General features: G+C 47.3%; 1 protein-coding gene across 1 annotated transcript in view; it reads right to left on the bottom strand.

The window, feature by feature from the left end:
* Positions 1–13,653, bottom strand: part of LOC143905815 (cyclin-dependent kinase 4) — an 81,474-nt gene that overhangs the window by 54,540 nt on the left and 13,281 nt on the right. The gene's annotated exons all lie outside the window — the stretch shown is intronic.

Below are 13,653 nucleotides of genomic sequence, written 5' to 3'. Positions count from 1 at the left end.
TATTTTAATCAAAAATAATTAACAGAAGAAACAGGGTGGAGAAACGGCTTGCCGTATTCACGTACGCCAGGGCTCCCATGTGCTTTTTTGGTATTTTTGTTCGCCGCACGCTTTTGAATGCTTAATGGCGCAATTCTTCCAGTCTCTAAAGTAGCCCCAGTAGGAAAATCTCTCATGTGAATCACCGTCTCGCGGTACAATGCATTTCACTTTCCCTACCTGCGTTTATTGCCCGATATTTTTGCAGACTTATGAAATTGTCTCGTATATTATCATAAAATTATGGAGCTTTCTAGGAATATATACATTATTGTAATATATTACATTATAAAAATTTATATTATTTAAAAAAAATGGTTTATTTGTTATAATGTTACTGCAATTAACAAATCCTCGCAAAACATTTAAAGAATATGATTAACAGTTTTATTTCAATGGCAATTATAAAATAATAATTATCTAAATTATCATATTTTACAACTTATTTATATTTGACAATGGTCACATGGAATGTAGGGTTCGAACCCTGGCTGGAAAGATATTTTTCGCAATAAATTTTTTACAGTGATTTAATGAGGATGCTTATTAGCATCAAAATTTAAATAAATTATTGATTTAAGTATGTGGATTTACTGTTTCAACAAGGAACTGTGTTTTAAAGATCGATAAAAAATCGACAATTTATTAAATTTGAAAAAAGTATACAAAAATTCACAATATTATTATATTAGGCCTATATATATTGTGACGTGACAAAAGTCGCGTCCCTTACCCCAGATGGGAGCTCGGCCGAGGGAGGCGTCAGGGATGGTGCCTCCGCCCGAGGCGGGCGGAGAGCGAGCCCTTAGGTTAGGATTAAGACCTTTTGCGAGCGTTACAGGTCAAGGGAGTGCGGAGCAGATGGCCAGGGTCACGACGAGTGTAACGGCTTATGCCGCGTCGAGGGACTTACGGCTGGACAACCAGGAGCTTCCGAGGGCGTACGATCGGCGGGCGGGTCACGCTGGGGCCCACAGCCGGCAGATCAGATGACCTGTCAAGGCGTCACGGATGGCACGAGCGCACTGCAGCCCGGATACGGGGGACGCCCCGACGAAGGTCCCCGTTAAGGAACGGGGCCACCACCGCTGAGTACCGCTCCCGGTCGACGAGCCATGGCCCGTCCAGCCTGGCCGTCGAGGAACCGGACGATGAGACGCGGCCTGGACAGCCGGTCTCAAATAGGCGGGCTTCAAAACTACCGCCGGCGGATGGGCGCAGTGACGAGGGGCGCTCGCGAAGGGCGCGACGATCGCCTAGAGGGATCGCTGGCAGGCCAGGGCGCAGCACCGATCAGGCTAGGGAAACCGGCGCGCGCGGGCGCGCGCGGGCCCTGCGTGGTCCCGCCGGATCAAGGAAACGCCACTGTCGAGCGAGCCGCCATCCCGGTAACATCCAGCCCTAAGAGCGAGTGACGAGCCGCCGGAACGAGACGAATTTGTAAGGCCACTGCTCAGCCTTCCTCGAAGTAAGATCGCGAGAATACCTAGGCCCTCCCGGGAGTCGCGTTGTGCCGCGGTAAAGTATGAAATCGGCTGTAACGAAAGAATATCGAGTGCCATACCGCGGGAGGGCCCGTGCGACGAAATGATCGCGAGTGCCCGCCTCGGGGATGAAAACGTACGGCCGCCGACAGTCAGCGTACATGTAATTTCGTTGTGATATCGTTTCGTGTACTTCGTTGCGTATGATTTCGTGGTGAGTAATTTCGTTTGCGTAATTTCGTTGCGGGTGATTTCATCGCGTGGAATTTCATGAACGCCGTTGGCTTCACCGTGCCGTAGTTTTGAGAAGTGGCTCTCGTGCGTGAGAGAGCCTCGTAGTTATCGTTGCCGGTTAAGTTCAGGCCATTTGTAAGTAGCTATCCGTGCGTTTCATCGGGATTAACGGCCCACGGTTGTGTCGAGTTAACGGGTGGGGCCATTCGTGCGTTTCGAGGGGAGAGAAGATCCCCGGCGTTGTCGCGGTAGACCGTAGGGAAATTGCGTAATTGTTAAGGGAGATTGCGTTGGTTATTTGTTAGCACCTCGCGTTTGACCGTCCGGGTGGAATTCGCTGCAACTTATGTCGGGGAATACTTTTGTGCGAATTCAATCGGGATTGCCGTGCAGCTCAGCGACGGAATGAGTATCGCGCTCGTGGGGTGACACGTGGCGTGTACTCGAATTCTGCTTGTTCGCCGTGGAACTCGCTATCGTCCACTTGTTATCTGCCTTAACCGAAATATAATTTAATGTTTTATGTATTTGAGTGTGATGATTGCGCTACGCTCCCTCTCCTATTCCATCCGCGGTTGATCAAAGAAGCCCACGCCTGAGAAATACTGCGATCTCGTGAATCGTGGTGCGAGGAATCGCACCTGGCGCCCAACATAACATCTCTAAAATACTCAGTCGAGCTACCATCGGGGTTTCGGAGAGCAGTATCGCGAATATTGATAGAGATTATAGTGAAGAAAGCGACGGCGCGCTCCTCCACGGCCGGCGAGACCGTGAGGACATCGTCGTCGTCGTTATAAAATTTTGGCGCCCAACGTGGGGCCTCTCGCCCAAAAATTACCAATTAACGAAAATCGGGAGAGAGAGCGTGCGCAAGTGAACTTGTTTTGTGCAATTATTATATTTATGTGTTCCCCTATGATTTATGTGATTCTCTTGTGTTAGTTATATGTTCGATCGGATTTTTGAATTATTATTTCGTGGCCCTGGAATTTTGGTGCCATGAGTGCGGTGTGTAGTGCCGAGTGAAGGCCGCTTCGCTCGACTTTGTTTTGGTTCGCACACGGCCGGTATTCGGGAACTTGAGTTTTTCAGTCGAATTCCTGCCTGTTTACGATTTCGGGGACTGTGTTGATTCGATTTCGGTTAAGTTTCGCGAAAGTAAATACCGTTCGATAGTGTTGCGACTGGCATACCTCTTCGTCCAAATAATAAGCTTGGAGAATAATAACGTACTTGGTAATTCCGCGTATTGGGAAAAGGAAAAAGGCCTTGCTGGTGTCTTCGGTTTCGCGTTCGGTGGACGTCGAAAGGGGAGGCGAATAGGACTCCTATGCGGGAGGACGACTTGCTGGAATCGCCTCTTCGGTGGATCAACCGCCTAACGAAAGAACAAGCGGTGCGACATTTAGAAGATCGGGGGTTGGACACGGCCGGAATTTTGCCAACTTTGCGCGCACGTTTAGCTAGATTTGAGGAAAAGTCGATTCGGAAAAAAATGAACGACCAACCGACTCCACCCCCACCCCCGCCGGCCATCGAAATACAATCTGCTAGTCCTCAGGGGGACCAGGGGGCGACCCCGAGGGACAAGGCGACGGGAAGGGAGGACCCCTTCGTGAGTCTGGGGGCGTACAATTTTCCGCCTGACCCCCACAAAACATGGGGGGAAACTTATCAGCGGGCACCCCCGCCGCGAATAGAGTACCCGCCGCGCCATGATAGAGGAAATACGCGCGGATCCGCGGCCGAGGCTTATAATATAATGAGAAAGTGGAACCTCCACTTCTCCGGACAACGCGGTAGCGACGCGGAAGCATTTTTGTTACGGATTAAGGAAGCCCGCTCCATTATTCACGTAGATGACGCCGAACTATTTAAGTGCTTGCCCCTATTCCTTTCGGGTACCGCGCTATATTGGGTAAGATTGGAAAGCGAAAATTGGCGGGATTGGCGGGATTTCGAACACGCGTGGCGAAGTCGATTTGGCGACCCGGACTATTTAACGACCCTTCGGGAAGAGATACAGCGACGAACGCAGGGAGAACACGAGCCGGCGGTCGAATATTTGACCTGCTTACGGTCTTTGTTCACGCGAATGAGCCCTCCGTGGTCCCTCCCGGAGCAGCTCACATTAGCCCACCGGAACTTATTGCCGCGGCTACAGTTCGCGATTCGACGGTGGGAGTTTAGCGATTTTCACACGTTGGAGGATTTGGCTACGCGGACGGAACGAACCCTCCTCGCGGACAAAATGTATAGACCCCCCTTGTTACCGGAACAGTCACTTTTTCCGGACTTAGCGTACCACGCGCCGAAGGGGAAACCGCGATCCCCGAATACCGTTGCCGCGGGGGAGGCCGCCCCTCAGGGAGACCCAAGTAGAGGGAAGGCCTGGAGCGCCGCTGCGTCCACCGACGCCACCATACCGAGATCGGTTCCCGATGATTCCAACTTAAAATGTTGGAACTACGATCAGACGGGCCATCGGGCTAGGACCTGCAGGGCGGCTCGACGGCAACATTGCTACCGGTGCGGGAACCCGGGGTTTACGACGCGGACATGCCCTAGGTGTTCGGGAAACGTGAAAGGGGGTCAGTAGGACGGGTCCCTACGCCCCCAATTATCGAGAACGAGGCCCGGACCGCGAATACCCCGGAAGAAAAACTCTCGTACGTGACGCTCGATCCCGACGAATTCCCCCCGCTGAAGTATATTACAATCCGGATAGGCGGCCGGCCCCTGTTAGCGTTGGTGGACTCGGGCTCGAACATGACGCTCCTCGGTCGCGAGGGGATGCAAATAGTAAAAAGTTTAGGCGTCCCAACCACGCGAGAGGGGGGCGCGACCATCCGAATGGCAAACGGACAAATAGCCCCGATTCAAAAAGAAGCCTCGCTTTCTATCCATCTAAAGGATCGGAGTCGGAAGATCTCGGTAGGCATATTGCCGGATTTGGCCGTGCCGTGTATCGTGGGGATGGACTTCTTGACAAAATTCGGTATCGCGCTAGACTTCGGAAAAGGGGAGTGGCATTTTGCGGATAGGCATCGTGTCCGCTACCAGTTTCAATTGAAAGAAACGGACCCCCGCGTTTGTGGGCTCGCGGAGCTAACTAAAGATCAGGAAAAACATCTGAAAAATTTTTTACGGAAAATAGTAGCACCATCGGGAGACCCCGGTCTGACCAACCTAACCGAACATAAAATAGAAGTAGGAGATCATCCGCCGCTAAAGCAACGCTGCTACTTAGTCTCGCCAAAGGTGCAAGAAGCAATCCGCGCAGAGGTAGATAAAATGTTAGCAGCCGGAATAATTGAGCCGTCAGTAAGTCAATGGTCGAACCCAATCGTGATGGTGAAGAAATCGAATGGCAAGTACCGGTTTTGCCTGGATTTCCGCGGAGTTAATAAGATATCTAAAAAGGACGCGTACCCGATACCACCAATGGACGGGATACTCAATAAGTTACGTTCGGCAAAATATATTTCTACAATCGACCTTAGCCAGGCTTACTTTCAGATCCCGTTGAATAAAGATAGCCGAGAGATTACCGCGTTTAGCGTCCCGGGAAAAGGCTTATATCATTTCGTCCGAATGCCATATGGATTAACGGGTGCCCCCGCGACGTTCCAGCGACTATTAGATAGTTTAATAGGCCCGGAAATGGAGCCTTTCGTTTTCGCGTACCTAGACGATATAATTATCGCGACGGAAACTTTCGAGGAACACCTCGAATGGCTAAAACAAGTGCTAGATAAAATTAAAGCTGCGGGATTAACGATTAATATGGATAAATGCGAGTTCTGTAGATCTCAGGTTAAGTATTTAGGCTTCGTGGTGGAGGCGGGAGGCGTATCGGTGGACCCAGAAAAGACGCGCCCCGTGCTAGAGTACCCGGCGCCTCAAACACTGAGACAATTGCGTAGATTTCTCGGGATGTCATCGTGGTATCGGAAGTTTATACCGGAGTTCGCGACGCTAAGTGAGCCCTTGACCCGCCTTTTGAAGAAAGGCAGGCGCTGGGAGTGGGGGGATGAACAAGTTCATGCATTTAATAGCATTAGGAGTAGCTTAATGGCGGCCCCCGTCCTGGCATGCCCAGATTTTAAAGAACCTTTCGTGTTACAAACCGACGCGAGCTCGGTTGGGTTGGGGGCGGTCTTGACTCAGAACCTAGAGGGGGAAGAACGCGTAATAGCCTATGCCAGTCGCGTGTTGTCGGACCCGGAAAAGCGGTACTCGGTGACTGAACAAGAGTGCCTGGCCGTGGTGTGGGCCATTCAGAAGTTTAGGCCGTATTTAGAAGGTTACAAGTTCACCGTAGTTACGGATCATAGTAGCTTGCGGTGGCTCCACAACTTGAAAAATCCCACGGGTCGTTTGGCCCGATGGGCGTTAGAATTATTAGAGTATGATTACACAGTGGAGTACCGCAAGGGAGCCCTACACCACGTGCCCGATGCCTTGTCGCGAATGTACGAAAGCGCGGAAGGTGGAAGAGTAAACGCCGCCATCGAGATCGAGGAGTGTGAGGGTACAAGTGACGAGTGGTATCGCAGGCGGTATGGGGAGGTAGCGACTGACCCGAAGCGGTTTGCTCACTGGAAAATAGTTGATCGGCAGCTATACTTTTTGCGACCGCGACCGGTGATTTCGGACATAGTTGAGGATTTGGACCGGTGGAAGCTGGTATTGCCGAGAGAATTACGCGCCGAGGCCCTTCGCGAATCCCACGACGCGCCGCAGGCCGGTCATTTGGGAGTCGAAAAGACATATCAGCGTCTCGCCGTGTCGTACTATTGGCCAAATATGTTTCGCGAGGTCACTCGGTACATTCGGACGTGCGACACATGTCAGAGGACGAAGGTCGAGCAAGCTAGTCCCGCGGGGTGGATGGGCCGCCGCGTTATAGAAGGGCCGTGGACTTCGATCGCCGCGGACATAGTGGGGCCCTTGCCTCGCAGCAAGGCCGGCTACCAGTACCTTCTGGTGATCCAAGATTTATTCACAAGATGGATCGAGTTGAAGCCTTTGCGAGCGGCTACCGGCCCGAAAATTAAAGAGGCGTTGGAGGATCTTATCGTGTCGCGGTGGGGTACGCCGAAGATCCTCCTCACGGATAATGGAACTGAGTTCGTGAATCGCGTGATGAAGGGTTTCGCTGAGGAGCATGGCATCACGCACGCCACGGTGCCGCCGTACCACCCGCAGGCCAACCCCGTGGAGAGGGTCAATAGGACCCTGAAAACAATGATCGTGTCGTTTATTGAGAGGGATCATCGGGAGTGGGATAAATACCTTCCACAGTTTCGTTTTGCGTATAATACGGCGGCGCATTCGTCGTTAGGAGCGTCACCGGCGTTCGTGAATTTGGGACGTGAGCTAGTGCCGCCGAACTTGTTGCGTGACCGGGGGGAGGACGTGACTCAGGTGGAGCCGCGGGACCCGGCGGAGTGGTCCCAGCGGATGATCGAATTAAGGGCCGTTCGAGAATGGGTGGCGGAGAATATGGACCAGGCGAACCAAAGGCAGGCCGCGCATTATAATCTGCGTAGGCGACCGCGAAGATTCCGAGTCGGGGACTTAGTATTAAGGCGGCAGCACGTGCTGTCGTCAGCCGCACAGAATATCGCGGGAAAACTGGCGCCGAAATTCCAGGGACCCCTACGAGTGAAACGGGTGATCTCTCCGGTGGTGTACGAGTTGACACAGCTGGACGGGTCAACCGTAGGGAAAGTGCATGTTAAGGATGTGAAACCGTACTACCCCCCTAACACCGAACCTACGTGTGGTAATTGAGCGTGTGCATGTCGAACCCTTCCGCCTCCTTCCTGTTCCCTGAGAAGGAAATTCGCGTGGAGGTTGGAACGGGGCGAGATGAACGGGGTGGGACGTAGTTGAGGAAATTTGGAGGGGAACAAGGTCGGGAAACAATGGTGCGGTGAATTGGTCAGTTAAATTTGGGGAAAGATTGGGAAGTAATTCGGAGATTTTCGTTCCGGTGATTTTCGTGTACTATTGAGTAACGTTGGAAGGGAAGACGCAGTGACTGATCGGGGTCGGACGGGGCAAAGCCGTCACCGACGGAGTGAGGTCTCATGAGGGAAATGAATGGGGTATATCAGAAGGCTTGAGCGGTGGTCTCCGGCGGACCGGGGCGGACGTCCCCCTCGGCACTCGTCTGGGAGCGGGGAGTTGTGACGTGACAAAAGTCGCGTCCCTTACCCCAGATGGGAGCTCGGCCGAGGGAGGCGTCAGGGATGGTGCCTCCGCCCGAGGCGGGCGGAGAGCGAGCCCTTAGGTTAGGATTAAGACCTTTTGCGAGCGTTACAGGTCAAGGGAGTGCGGAGCAGATGGCCAGGGTCACGACGAGTGTAACGGCTTATGCCGCGTCGAGGGACTTACGGCTGGACAACCAGGAGCTTCCGAGGGCGTACGATCGGCGGGCGGGTCACGCTGGGGCCCACAGCCGGCAGATCAGATGACCTGTCAAGGCGTCACGGATGGCACGAGCGCACTGCAGCCCGGATACGGGGGACGCCCCGACGAAGGTCCCCGTTAAGGAACGGGGCCACCACCGCTGAGTACCGCTCCCGGTCGACGAGCCATGGCCCGTCCAGCCTGGCCGTCGAGGAACCGGACGATGAGACGCGGCCTGGACAGCCGGTCTCAAATAGGCGGGCTTCAAAACTACCGCCGGCGGATGGGCGCAGTGACGAGGGGCGCTCGCGAAGGGCGCGACGATCGCCTAGAGGGATCGCTGGCAGGCCAGGGCGCAGCACCGATCAGGCTAGGGAAACCGGCGCGCGCGGGCGCGCGCGGGCCCTGCGTGGTCCCGCCGGATCAAGGAAACGCCACTGTCGAGCGAGCCGCCATCCCGGTAACATCCAGCCCTAAGAGCGAGTGACGAGCCGCCGGAACGAGACGAATTTGTAAGGCCACTGCTCAGCCTTCCTCGAAGTAAGATCGCGAGAATACCTAGGCCCTCCCGGGAGTCGCGTTGTGCCGCGGTAAAGTATGAAATCGGCTGTAACGAAAGAATATCGAGTGCCATACCGCGGGAGGGCCCGTGCGACGAAATGATCGCGAGTGCCCGCCTCGGGGATGAAAACGTACGGCCGCCGACAGTCAGCGTACATGTAATTTCGTTGTGATATCGTTTCGTGTACTTCGTTGCGTATGATTTCGTGGTGAGTAATTTCGTTTGCGTAATTTCGTTGCGGGTGATTTCATCGCGTGGAATTTCATGAACGCCGTTGGCTTAACCGTGCCGTAGTTTTGAGAAGTGGCTCTCGTGCGTGAGAGAGCCTCGTAGTTATCGTTGCCGGTTAAGTTCAGGCCATTTGTAAGTAGCTATCCGTGCGTTTCATCGGGATTAACGGCCCACGGTTGTGTCGAGTTAACGGGTGGGGCCATTCGTGCGTTTCGAGGGGAGAGAAGATCCCCGGCGTTGTCGCGGTAGACCGTAGGGAAATTGCGTAATTGTTAAGGGAGATTGCGTTGGTTATTTGTTAGCACCTCGCGTTTGACCGTCCGGGTGGAATTCGCTGCAACTTATGTCGGGGAATACTTTTGTGCGAATTCAATCGGGATTGCCGTGCAGCTCAGCGACGGAATGAGTATCGCGCTCGTGGGGTGACACGTGGCGTGTACTCGAATTCTGCTTGTTCGCCGTGGAACTCGCTATCGTCCACTTGTTATCTGCCTTAACCGAAATATAATTTAATGTTTTATGTATTTGAGTGTGATGATTGCGCTACGCTCCCTCTCCTATTCCATCCGCGGTTGATCAAAGAAGCCCACGCCTGAGAAATACTGCGATCTCGTGAATCGTGGTGCGAGGAATCGCACCTGGCGCCCAACATAACATCTCTAAAATACTCAGTCGAGCTACCATCGGGGTTTCGGAGAGCAGTATCGCGAATATTGATAGAGATTATAGTGAAGAAAGCGACGGCGCGCTCCTCCACGGCCGGCGAGACCGTGAGGACATCGTCGTCGTCGTTATAATATATATATATATATATATATATATATATATATATATATATATATCCACGTGGACCATAAATAGTATTTTTCTCTCTAACTGATTGTATCTAATAACAGTCCTGTTTCATTTATTATTATTATTATAAAATGATAAATTCACAAAGATAAAATATTGTATTCGTTATATTTCATTGCGAGCATTCGGTTGTTCGTTCTACATTTGCACAGTGATATATATGTATACAAAGACGAAAACGCATTTGTATACGAGGAGAGAGAGGATTACTTCGAAATATTGCTTTCATTCCTGGCGCTTCACGCTCAACAGTGCTGTCTCTCTACTTTTAATTTAGTTTCATTAAACTCGAACAAAATAAAAAAATGTTATAAAATAATTCTACTATTTTGCGATATTAATGCAAAACGTTTCATGTTTATTTCTTATCGTTTTTAAAAATGATATGATCGTTACCGATTACTACGTAATAATAACATTTTTGTGTGTGGTATTTATCTTTACGCACCACTTTCTTCACGTTCATGTATTATAGTTAATTAATTTAGCTCTACGATCAACAACAATGCCACAGTTTGAATATGACGTTCGAACATATGAATCGACATATTTCTTGAACCGTATATGGAGTATGCTTGATATTACAAGCAGGATGATACGCCCCCGGGATAAATTACAAGTTTTATGGTAATAAACATCGTGTCTGGACTGAAAGTATTGAATTTCTCTATATGTCGCGTCATTTATCGGACAGCAGACGTTAGCAACAGCTAGAATCATGCGATAATGACGTAAATTAATTGGCAGCAGAATATTTTAATGCTTAATTCATGGTTTTTCTTCGAGTGGGTGTATATTAATAATAATATTTATAATGGGAACACACATTTTTAATAACTTTCATTGTCGATATATAGAGGAAAGTGGGGTAATAGTGCGGACCTAAGGTAAATCTGTTTATACAAAATGGCTTATATAGTTACAATTAATTTAAATGCAGCTATATGGAACTTTTAAACGTTTGTCTACAAGTATGTGAATTCATACTTGATAATAATATTTTGGTGTTAAATATTTATTGAGCAATATTTAGGATGCAAAATCGGACAAAAACGAAAGTGGCAGGTAATAGTGCGCAATTTGGAAATTGCAAAAAATTGCCTGCAGCGTATAAATTTCGAACTTTTCTGCTTAAATCATTAGTTTTAAGTATAGTTAATGTAAGTGATGATAAATAATTAAAAATTAAACGCAAAACTTAAAAAATATAAAAATATTAAAAAAATTTTTTGCGAGTAAAACTGAATCATGGGTTTAACGCACGATTAATTCGACATAAATATATATAAATTTAAATATCAATAAACTATATAAAAACTATGTAAAAACTATCTCTATCTCTCTATATATATAAATAAATGTATGTTTGTATATTTGTCCGCTATGTAAATCTACAGATTTCAACCAAATTTTAAAGAATTATATATGAAACAGGGGTAGAATTTTTCGGGGAGTGCTATAGAGTGTATAGTTTTTCGTTACCGATCTTTTCAGGAACCGGTATCCGAAATTTTTCCAATTTTTCGGGAAATAATTGACCGAATCTTAAAGAATTGTATATAAAACAGGGGTAGAATTTTCCGGGGAGTGCGATAAAGTGTATTTGGTATACTATGTCACGATACTCTAACTTAGGCCGTAGGCGTATTTTGAGAACCGCGTCATTACCAATTTTTTGGGAAACCGATTCAAAAATTTTTTTTATTCGTTAATGGACCGAATCTTAAAGAATTATATATGAAACAGCGGTGGAATTTTTTGGAGATAGCTATAATTATTTTTTGTATTATTTTTTGTTATCGATTTTTTGGAAATCGGTTCCAAAATTGAATTACATATGAAACAGGATAAATATATGTTTAAACAGATATCCCGCGTTCATGAAAATAATGGAGAGGCGACGTTACTCTGACGCATGATTGTTGTCAATTTCATGCGGGAAATGCTTTTTGGCGCGAAGTTATTCATGACCACGTGGCCAGCATATGATCACGTGACGTATTTCTTCTTGCACGCGCGCTCTCTAAAAAAGACGATCATCGCGCATCGTTCTGCTTGAGCCTTCACGCTTGATAATCTTCCTGTGTCTGATATCTTTCCTTTCTATGTAATGTTGATCGTTCTTCGGGTATCGAATTTTCGTGATTACGAATACGAAAAACAGCTTATTTCATTAATCTAGAAGGTCAGATAATATTCTTGAGCCTTAATTCACGCTGAGAATCTTTCTGTTCCTGATATCTTTCTTTTCTACGCAAAGCTGATCGTTCTCCGGGTATCGAATTTCCGGCGTGATTACCAATACAAAAAATAGTTTATTTCATCAATTTAGGAGATTAGATAATAATAGATATAACATTAAAATTATATATCTTAATTAAATTAAAATATGTTTGACAGATTGAAAATTGTTTTCTAATAAGTATTAAACATTGCAGATATTACATTTCTTATTTTCCAGTTAGGTTTATAATTTAGACCGGCATAAGCAAGCTCGGCATCACCCTAGGAACCGGCCCTAGGATATGCATTGTGCATTTTCCTCCTCCAATGAAAAACAAAAAAAGGCCCAATATCTCAAAATTTGCGGAAATTAGAAAAATCCGATCGAGCAACTTCCACGTGGTATGTACATATCGGGTTACGCAAATGCTAGCGGTAACAAAAAATGAAAGATTATAAAAAAAAACTAAAAAAAAATTTTTTTTCAAGTATAGAAAATTATAAACACAGAAGTGAGTGAGTGAGTGTGTGTGTGGGTTTTGGGAAGGGATCGGAGCCCGGGGACAAGAGGCTCCCATACAAAATTGTCTAAAAAAAATTATTTCACTATGTTATACCAATTACAGTAGCATCAAATAAAAATTGCTCACTTATGAGCTTAACTCCTGTTAAGCTCGTAGTAGAGATTTCCAAATCGATATTTCGGCTACTTTGTTCTTTGGTAGAAATCCCATTGAAATGTATTATAAATACAGAATGCTGCATTCTATGCTTTCGTTCTTGAAACAGGATTTATCTCGTTTAAATGTCCTTGCTATGTTAATACATAGCTTAGACGTCGATACATTGACAAATGCAGGCTGGGCAAGTGCTCACATTACGAGCGGCGATCTCGCCGCCAAGCCTTCGAGGTGCACTTCAAAGACAAGTTGTTTTTTTACGTATTTTTTTCTCGGGGTATCTGGAGCTATGTCTCGGAGGGACAAAATAGATTTTCGCTGTCGTTACGAACTATAACTCAATTAAAGCGCGGACAGCCCGTGTCAATAAAATTGCCCGGCCGCCGCGTCCTCTATTAACCTTATTGAGGCGAACTGGGCGACAACCTTGCCTTGTAATTCTGTAATCCTATATTGCAACTTGATTCATGCCAGTTGCTCCTTCGCCGTGGAATTAACCGTGCAATGGCTTTAGCCCGATCTCAATCGTCTATCCAGCGCCAAAACGAGAAAAATGAGCGTGCGATATCTTTGCAAAGAGTCTAACTATAGAGAATGCAAAAATGGAGTTTTTATTTTATGCCAAAAATTAACACGATAAAGCGTCTTCGAACTAGCGAAACAATCGTGACAATAAAGACACAATGATTAATGTAAAGTATATCTTTTATATTATTTTCAGAATTGATTCATAAAAATAACCCTGTTTTCAAAAATTCTATTTTCAACTAATCTTTAAAGTAAAAAGTAGCTTATTCAAATATATAATTGTAATATAACATTTCTTAATTTAATATGATCATAATAAGAATAATGTTATAATTAATACACAAATGTTTTATTAAGTAGCATTATTGCAAGAAACAGTAATTTTTCTAAATTA

This window comes from Temnothorax americanus, unplaced genomic scaffold (genome assembly GCF_048541705.1).
Source record: "Temnothorax americanus isolate GAGA-0224 unplaced genomic scaffold, ASM4854170v1 Scaffold67, whole genome shotgun sequence".
NCBI lineage: Eukaryota > Metazoa > Arthropoda > Insecta > Hymenoptera > Formicidae > Temnothorax > Temnothorax americanus.
The sequence above is the reverse complement of the archived record's forward strand: the minus strand, read 5'-3'. Positions and strand labels throughout refer to the sequence as shown.